At 36.1% G+C, this 10,321-nt stretch overlaps 1 non-coding gene across 1 annotated transcript; it reads left to right on the forward strand.

Annotated features, from left to right (window-relative positions):
• Window positions 1–3,986: 3,986 nt before the first annotated feature.
• Window positions 3,987–4,093, forward strand: LOC124897425. The gene has a single exon (XR_007054145.1). It is a non-coding gene; the product is annotated as a small nucleolar RNA R71 (small nucleolar RNA).
• The last annotated feature ends 6,228 nt before the right edge of the window (window positions 4,094–10,321 follow it).

A 10,321-nucleotide genomic window follows, 5' to 3' on the forward strand; every position in this document is an offset into this window, starting at 1 on the left:
CCCGAGCTACATAATAAAGTAGGGGAGGTGTTCAATCCTTCTCAACCATTGGTGCTACTTGTATTTGGAGTTCCTTTACTTTTATTGATTTCTTAATGTGTGCGCACATTAGGATCCAACCTGTATTCTCTATGAACTCGAGAGGGAGGTAGAGATTAGGAAAAGGAAATTGCAATGGTGATTTAGGGTTAATTACCATAATAAGCTTACTTGTACTATCTTCTTAAGTCAGTTAACTCCCATATAATCAACTTGAGATTGAGCGGAGATAGTTGTAAGTAGGGTCTAATGTAAGGGTTAGTAAGGCGACACTCTGAGATCGATAAAAGATGAGTGAAATTTAATAAATAGTGCCAATAGGCAGTTGGTGATACCTATCTTACTAGACTCTACATGTGCAACAGTTGTATAGTTAGGTTGAGTGCGAGAAGCTTATTGAGTTAGCAGCCGGGGGGAACCTAACCCTAGTGTTTGTCTATAACTGAATTACAACAAAAATTGATATTAGTTACTTGTTCCATACTGTCACTTCAAACACCCCATTTACTTTCCAGTTCTGCTTATTGACTACAATAGTTAGGATCCACGATTCCACTTATTCCCTTGGAATTCGACCCCGACCTTTATAGGGTTACTATATTTGACTACGATTGTATATCTTCAGATTGAAGGTGTAGCTTTGGCGTGATCCAATTTTTGGCATCATTGCTGAGGAATATAGTGTTGAGTTGTGAATTGAGGTTGTTGTAGTCTTCAAGTCTTTTATTTTTATTCTTAGTTGGGTACACTGCCTAGCACATATAGTAGAGGAAATCCATTATTCCCATTTAATCTAAATATAGATCGGATCCTACAAACACCTAGTAGGATGATAGAGCCAAAATGTGGTAATGTTCCTGAAGGAATTTATGATGATGCATACCAGGTGCCTCCCCATTCTCCTGAAAGAGTTTAAGATATTATTGACCAGTAGATGAAGGCGTTGTTAGCACAAGTTGCTAATTAGAGCAGGGAAAAAGATGCTCAAGATATAGATTGAGAGGCAGAGCTAGTTGTTTAGAGATAAGAAACAAACCACCGAGAAGCACTCGGTTGTAATCAGAATAGAGTTAGAGGTGGTAAACAAACCACCAAGCAATACTCGGTTGTAATCAGAATAGAGTTAGAGGTGGTTTTGCTTAAGTGATCCTAGCATATCAGTATTTGTATCCCTATGAGGATGATGAAGAGGATCTGGGGTATGTTGAGTCAGCAAAGACTGGAGCTATTATTCCTTCTATTTTTCCCCTCTGTCATTAAGTTTGACATAACGAGTGTAATGATTCAACTCTTAAATATGAAGGGTGTATTTGCGGATTTGCCTATAGATGACGCAAACATACACCTTGCAAATTTCATTGGGATTCAGTTCGCATATAAATCCAGGGATAAATTAGGAGGCTTTTAGATTGAGTTTGTTCCCTTTCTCGCTTACTGGAGAAACATCTTTTTGGCTAGGGGAACTTCCAAGAGGATCTATCACTACGTGGAATGAGTTTTGTAGGCAATTATTGAACAAGTTCTTTTCTCCATCAAGGATGTTGTAGCTTAATAATGAGATTTATAATTTCAGGTAGCTGCTGTCAGAATCTATGTACGAGGTTTGGTTATGGTTCAAGAAAAAGCTGAGTATGCTTCCCAACCATCGGATTTTAGGGATGAGATTATTGGAGATATTCTACAGAGCACTGACCATCAGTTCTAGAGCCATAGCATACACTGTTTCTAGAGGAGCTTTTATGAGACTACATTTAGAAATAGCTTTATATATCCTATATCATATCTTTCTTACTAATCGAGGGTGGCAAACTTGGGAGGTTGAGAGAGGATCTAGAACGTATGTTGTTGGTTACTCCTACGACCAAAAAGTAACTGATGATTAAGTGGTGCAAGAAATTGTGCTGCTGAGAACTAATCTTGAGATACTGTCAAAGCAGTTTGTAGTAGTATGTTCTGAGAATATGAACATAATAGGAGCTGAGGGTTCAACTTCCAAAGCTTATGAGTTAGAGTTAGAGGAGGAAGCAAAATATCTGGATCGTCAGTTGGCAGGTTTTTAAGCCCAAGGGCAAGGAAAATAAGGTTGGAACTATTATGACAGATACAAAGATTGTAGTAGGGAGTGAGATAGTAATAGGATAAAAAACAATGACTACATAGAGAAGGTAGATAGGTACGTTTAACCAGGCAGTAGGGATATTGAATCTAAAATGGAGGCGATGCTGACCAAGTTGGTCAAGGGTCAGGAAAATTTGGAGAACATCCTTAAGGAAATTAAGGCTGAAGTTTTAGGGTTGACACAGATGGTTGGATCTCATGCCACTGCTATCAAGCAGTTGGAGCACCATTTTGGGCAGATGTCAACAACGCTGAATTAGAGGCAGCCAAGTACCCTTATAAGTAACACTGTTCAAAATCCAAGAAAATGATGATCATGTTCTTGCTATTACCACATAGAGTGGTATGTCTACTGTGGATCCCCTATTACCTACTGCAGAAATGCCAAGGCATGAGGAAGTTGTTGTTGATGAGATACCTATTGTAGATTCAGAAAGGCAATAGGTGGTAATGATGATGTTTCAAGGATAAAGGTAAGGTTCAGGTTGTTGAGTCATAAGTGAAATAAATTCCATGAGCACCCCCATATTTTCCTCAAAGACTGAAGTAGAAGAGAGAAGAAGGGTATTTTAAGTGATTCATTGAGATACTAAAAGAGTTGAGCTTAAACGTCTCTCTTTTTGAGGTGTTGGAGTAGATACCTGGATATGCCATATTTGTGAATCAATTAGTTACAAAGAAGAATGGGGTTACTATTAAGGATGTTGTTGGATTTCACCACTTAACTGCGTCGACCAGCTCACTATTCCCAATTTGAATGGGGAGAGTGAACTTTCTAGGGTCTTTGAGATTTTTGGGCATCTTCTGCATTACGACAGAGTTACACTCTTTAGTGAGTGCTACTATCTTGACATCCTACAACTTAACTTTGTTAGTATGAAGCTCTCTGAATGTGTCAAAGAACTTTTTGAAGAAGGCCTCCTCCTTTGACTTTATATACTTCTATGGGAAAGGTAGTGGTGGTCTCTCCTACACCTGTTCAACAACTTTGGTTTTTGAATACTTAGACTTCCTCAAATTTTTATCATTTTGGTCATCAACCTATTTAGGAACCAAATTAGCATCTACCTCCTTAGCTTTCTTTGGAGGTTCTTCATTAATCTCTTTACCACTCCTCAAAGTGATTTCAATTACCTGTTTAGGATTTTCAGTATCACTTGGAAAACAACCTTGAGGCCTTGTATTTTACACTGCTGCTAACTGGCCTATCTAAACTCTAAGCTCCTTGTATCCATTTGCTAGATTTTATATCAGCTACCAACTTTGCTTGAGGAACTAAGATTTGTTTCAACATCTCTTCTATATTGCTGTGGCCTAATTTTCTTGAGCCTGTGGTTGCTAAAACTGTTGTTGTTTGGTGTTCCATTAATGATTTGGTGGCTGAGTCTACCATTTAGACTGTAGGCATTCCCATAATTAGACCTTTGAATATTTCCCACAAACATCACTAACTTAGGATTGGCAGCACATAAATCTACAGAATAACAATACACCAAGTACTTGTCTGCTGAATCGCATTCACGGTTGTTGCAGGCTGTGTAACCCCCAACTTCATATTACTGAATTGAGTTGTTAACTAATTTTGTAATGCAATAATTTGAGAGGCTATAGCGGTAAATTAATCCACTTCCAACACTCCTACAACCTTCTTTGTAGCATTTATTGAGTCAGAATGCCACTCAAGATTTCCTTGTGCAATCTGGTTCAATAAAGTATATAGCTCATCATACGTTAATTCCAATGCTTGACCATCTGCAGTTGAATCTAGCAAAATTTTTGTGTTGTGATCAAGTGCTTTAACAAAAGTGTGAGTTAATACCTCATTGGACTGCTGATGATGCGGATAGTCCTCAAGAAAAGCTTTGAATCTCTCCCAGGCATAATATAAGTTCTCTTTTGCTGTCTGTTTAAAACTCACAATCTCACTGCATAATTTCACTGTCCTGACAGATGGAATTAATCAAATGAGGAATTTACAAGTTGTTATCCCAGATTGTGATTTAATTTGTCGGCTCAGTGTTCAACAACTTCTTCGCTTCCCCTAATAATAAAAAGGGGAAAAGTGTCAGCCTAACATAGTTAGTTGAAACACCTGTAGGGATAAATATGTCACTGATCTCCAAAAATTTCTGCAGGTGGACTTGTTGATCTTCATGTCAAAGCCCCACAAACTGTCCACTACTGATCAAAAGTTGCACCATGTTCTGCTTCAACTCAAATTTACCACCAGCAGCCCATTGTTGGAAAGGGTAGTTCAAATTTATCGCAAGTGGGATTTCCATTTCATGAATTATCCTGCGGACTAGTTGAGCTTTAGCCATCAGAGCAGGGTTGTCTTGTTCCACTATAAATTATGGGATACAAGAGAGAAATATTTCTTCTCTCCTTTGTTGATAGAAGCGTTGCAGGGTTCGAGGCTTGGTTCAATCAATTCCCTATCCCTTGCCAGCTTTCTAGCCTATAAACCTATTTCCGACATAATCGATCCTAAGATCAAGTGTAAAGAACCAAAGAAATCTTAAAAGTTAAACTAAAATAAAAACAGTTGCCAACTTACAAGTCCCCGACAATGGCCCAAAAAATTTTTTGCACCCAAGCACACATGCAAGTGTACGTGGTCAAGTAATACAGTAGACTTAAATAAAGTTGAATATCGATCCTTAAAGACTTGTATCAAAAACTATCTAATTCAGGTTCAACTTTTAAGATTAAAGTGGTTCAATGTAACCAAAAGAGTTTTGAAAGTTTGTAAACTACAAGTAAACTAAAATAATACAGAAAAGTAAAGAGTTTGGACAAGAAATGGATGAAAACCTAGGGTTGAAGAACTACAAACAATAATACTATGCTATTGAACCTTATTCATTAAATTGCTTGTCTTGGTTGTTGATTTGTAGGGTTAATCTCATGATTATGGTCACCCAACCTCTAATCGTCTACCTAACTAGACATTACAACTACATCATTGGGGGAAGGTATAATAATCCAATTAGATGCATGAAAATATCATCCTACATGTTAACCAAATAAATCTTTTAGGTATATCCCTATCCTAGTCGCTAATTCAAATTCCTTATTTTATAAAAGAATAAGAACCTTATTCTATCTATCTCCATGTTTTATCTTCTTATTCCCCCTCCCGGGCTCACAAAGTCAACAATGGATGTATCGTAAGGGTAGATAATCCTTAAAATAGTTATAAAAAGGATAAAAAGAAACAATAAAATATGATTAGAAATCAAAACCAAGTAAATTCAAAGCAATAGTAATCATGTTCGTGGCCTAAACCCTGCAAAGGGGGAGTTTAGCCACTCAAGGACATAGTCATGATAAAATCCATTAAAAAGATAAAATAAAAGAAGAAAATTCCTAATTGAAGTTTTTTACTTCCCCTCTACAAGTTTCAAAGCCATCCAAGGTGTTTTTAATTGATTTAACCAGTTCCTTTTATAATGGGACTCAATTTTCTAAAGTTTGCACCTCACCGCAATGCGGGGCTAGTTTTCCTCATCTAACTCCATGAACCCGACTTATAATGGTGAGATAATAGATTTTTACACTTGAAAATTACCCCTCACTGCAATGTGGGGATATTTTTTTGCATCTAACTCCGCGACACGGTCTTGACATCCCAGGCGTCCTATTCTCGTCAAGTTGTGTCTTGTGCTTTTGTTGATCCATTCCAAGCCTTTTTGTGTTGTTTCCACATGATTTGAATTTCTATATCCTTCATATATTATCATAATCAACTCAAAATCATCCTATAACATTAAACACAACATATTAGAGCTCAAAATATCACAACATCCATGATGACAAACTAAAAACTTAAGCTAAGAATACTAGTTTTGCCCCTTTTGATCTTTCACTTAGTTTTGATTCTTGGCTTGATTCAATTTTTCATTAAACACTATAAGAATGTTTTTACACACATAATTACACAATCACTCCATTAGGAACTCATTATACACATTAGAATACATCGTGATCAACTAGAACAACACCTAGCTCAAGCTAGTAACACTAGTTTTCTCATATGAACTATAAATGACTAATTTGATTCCAAACTTGTTTGAAAGACACCTTTAACATTGTAATCACATACTTAAACACTTAGATGCTCATCATTAACAAATTAAGCACATAAGTTATCCTCAAAACTAGGCTAAAAAAGATAGGATAACAATACTGAGGTGCATAATCTAGCTCAGATCAATACACATACTATGCTATGATGGCATACTTTCTATGATTAACAATATTGAAATGTGAGATTAAAAGGTAGCAATTTGTATAAGTCAAAAAAATGAGAAAATAGTTATAATATGGGATGATATAAATCTACTTGAGTAATTAAATGGGTTGGTAATAAGTGATGATTAGAAAATAAATGATGATTAGTGAACAATGATGATAAGGTTGTTAATGATGGTAACATTATAGAATATGGGTAAATTGTTGAATGATAGTGAAATAACAGTAAAGGTTAGTTATAATGTCAATTGATTGCTTATTTTGTCATGAGTTTACTCTCTAGTAGTATGGAAGGTTGTGATGAGTTTTTTACTTTTCTGCACCAGTTGGCGTATGGGAGCTAATTTTATAGTTTGTGATTGCTTGTGTGATATTATATAATGTTATGTTATTATTCTGGCTACTTACTAATCATGTATAGTGGTGTTGAATATGATTCAGTTTATTTTTGTATCTTGACTTAGTTATGTTATCTTGCATTTTATCATACTTACATCATAATTTAGCTTAGTCGGCCGATGATGTCTACTGAGTACCAATTATTTTGGTACTCATACTATACTTCTGTACCTTTTGGTGTAGATTCAGGTACTAGCTCTTATCATTGATCATTATTCTTATGGTGACTGATTTTTAGAGATAAGGTGAGCTCTTGGAGTTTGAGTCACCCATTTCCCTTTATATTTATTTTCAATCTTTTGTTTTGACATAGATATATTGACTATTCTAGACTTTGATTTTTATTGATACTATTAGATGCACTTATATTGGTACTACCACGTCGTGGGATTGGTATCTTGTGTTAATTGTTTATTTTATCTACAACCTTTGTTATTTATAAATTATGTTCTTGAAATTTTGCATATATTGGGCATTTTCTACCTATTAACCCATTTCATTATCTATGAGTTATGGTTGGTCTTACCTACTGGTGAGATTTAGTAGGTACCATCATGACTCATAAATTTAGCTGTGACAAATTGGTATCAGAGCCTAGGTTACACCGGTATTATTGGTACAAAAATAAAAGCCCGGTAAAGTCTTGTGGATTATAACCATGACATCTATTTCCTATCATTGGGAGGTTATGGGACATTTTTAAGAGCTCATCACTTCTTTCATATATATCATACAAAGAGTTGGAGTTAGTTTGTAGAAGTATTCCCTTGACTTTACTCTTTTGCAGATAGCTAGGGCACGTGTTGTTGCTACATGAGAGCGGTTCCCGAGACTAATCCTAGAGATCCTACTCCTATTTATGGATGACTTATAGGTTATGAAAAACTATGAGATGTATCCCTAGCTAGGGGCCAGGATAAGCCACCTTCCTGATACGCCCAAATTACAACTCGCGATAGAAAGTGTAAGCGGTCGCTGTCAAATATAGAACCCAACTAGGATAGGTGTTGAATACCACGGGGAATAATGTGCTCACTAAATGTTGTAATCGTTATTAGACTGTTGATTAGAGGTTCGTAACCAAAAAGGGGGGTTTTAGATTTTAATTTGTAAATTAATTAATTGTAACAAGAGTATTCCAACTAATTATTCTTTTTGTATTTCGTAACTTTATGAGATTAAACAAACCAGGGTTATGGTCACCAAAATGCTAGCACCATTTGGGTTGTGAATCATTTATGAGTTCCGCTTAGCAAATTCAATTGCAATAAAGGTTGAGTCCTATTCTTCATCCCTTAGTTTCTCAACCTAAGTGGATAGATTGTCCTTTAATTCTCTCAAACTCGAAGGATGCATTATTCTTTCAACCCATTTCTCATGTAAGCTAATCCTGTTAATACATTTTCTATTACTCTAAAGGTTAAAGCCCTTAGAATTCATGTAAGCACTTTCTTTTCCCAATAAACACTTTCCTTTCAGACAAGTGTTTTTGTAGGGCTCACTCTTCAAGTTTGCAACCAAGAAAAGTCATGAAATTGAAGAAAGGTTTATGCAATGTCATTGAATTATGGAACTCAAATTGATTCCCAACCCGTAGATGTGTTTCACATTAAGGATCCCATAACCCTAGTTATGGGATCTTAGCCATAATACTCCATAGAAGAAGAAGAAGAAGTCATTCTTGTATTATTCATAAATAGATTAAGAATTTACTTACAAAGAATCCCAAGAATCAGTTCTTCAATCTTCAATAATCAATTGTTCAATGGTAAAGTACTCCCAGATCTAAATCCCCAAAGTACTGGGTTAAAAAGAGTTTCAATAGATGATAAAACTTGTAAAAGAAAGAAAAAAAGATCCCTTCTTAAACCTAAAATTTTGTATTTATATGTTCCCAGCTAAAAAAGAATTTAAAATTTAAAAACAGAAAAGTCGCGTCCCAGTTGACGATCCATATGGTGGACCGCCAAAGAGTTATCGGTCCACTATCTTGTCCATCACTCGTTTCTTCCAAATAGCAATTTTTGGATAAGACCTGATGGTCCACCTGGTGGTTCGTAGCATGACTGACGTTCCACCACATTAACCATCACTGAGTTCCTTTGGAGGGTGGTTTCTGGATAAGCATTGGCGGTCCATCTGGTGGTCCATCGTATGATTGACGGTCCACCATGTTGATCGTCACTCAAGGAATTTGTATGGTAGGTTCTGGATCGCCTTGACGGTTGACCTGGTGGTCCATCGAAAGACTAACAGTCCATCATTTTGACCGTCAAACTCACTTTTCTGCTACTTTTCCAGCTTTCTTCTGTGGTTATCTCCTTTCACTGAAAACACTAAAAACTTTATTAAATAACACTTTGGTTGTCTGGAAACATACAATTTCCCTAAGAAAATGATGCTAACTATTCCGTAATATACCGGATCATCAACACCCTCAACTTAAGGTAATTGCTTGTTGTCAAGCAACCCAGCACCTAATTGCACACATGAATAGTAAAATGACAAGCAACCAACCCTTGAAATATTTTGATGCAACTATTCACTCATCAGTTTAATCACATGCATTTAACACATCAGGCTCCCCACCCAGCATTTATCATAGTTCAGTTCACAAGCATGAATGTAACATTTTACAGAGGACAAAAAAGTTCAGTGAAACTTCGGTTTCCCTCACAACAATGAAATCCACCAGTCATTATTTGATGTGGAAAAAGTGTAACTCTGACACTCACAAAGAATTTACAACCATAGTCCAAGTACCCATAGGATTGCCCTAGCCATATGACACTACCTCAAGATTGACTCACTAGGATCAAACAGGTTTTTTCAAGGCTTGCAATGAGGTTTCAGGTCAGGAGGGGTATGTTTTTGGGTAAAGTGACTCATTGAAACTTAACTCTCCTTTCCCTAGCATTTTTCAACTTCAAGTTTCTATATATATTATTTTATTTATAACAACTACCTTTTGACTCAGGCTAATGTAGTCAGTGGCCAATCTTTTGACATTAGCCACCCTCAACTTAGATGCTTTATCTAAGCTGAAATGTACAATGCTAAGTAATTTTCTAAGGCTGGAGCTGAATGTTAAAACCCTATGGAGAGTAATTAATAGTGACAGGATTTCAGAATGGGTTTTAAAGACAAAAGATGGGTTCAAAAGAGATAATCTTTCTGGTGGGTGTTGTTTATTTAGGTTAGAAGGGCTCAAAGTACAAGGAGTCCTATTATCCTATCCCAATGACTCCCCTAGAAGACTGTATCTATGACTCGGGCAAGTTTTAGGTCTTAACCTATGAAAGAACTGCAAGTAAAACCTCACACCCACAGGCAACGAAATTAAACTTTCTTTACATTTCTTGGAATGTTCATTGTATGTTGCATGCACCTCTTATAGACTAATGCTAAATTACTGAGATTTATATACACATGTTTACATGAATAAGGTAAATAATCACATGCACATTCTCATAGTCTTATGTCGTATCATTCATAGCCCATATTTACAACA

Source organism: Capsicum annuum, chromosome 3 (assembly GCF_002878395.1).
Source record: "Capsicum annuum cultivar UCD-10X-F1 chromosome 3, UCD10Xv1.1, whole genome shotgun sequence".
NCBI lineage: Eukaryota > Viridiplantae > Streptophyta > Magnoliopsida > Solanales > Solanaceae > Capsicum > Capsicum annuum.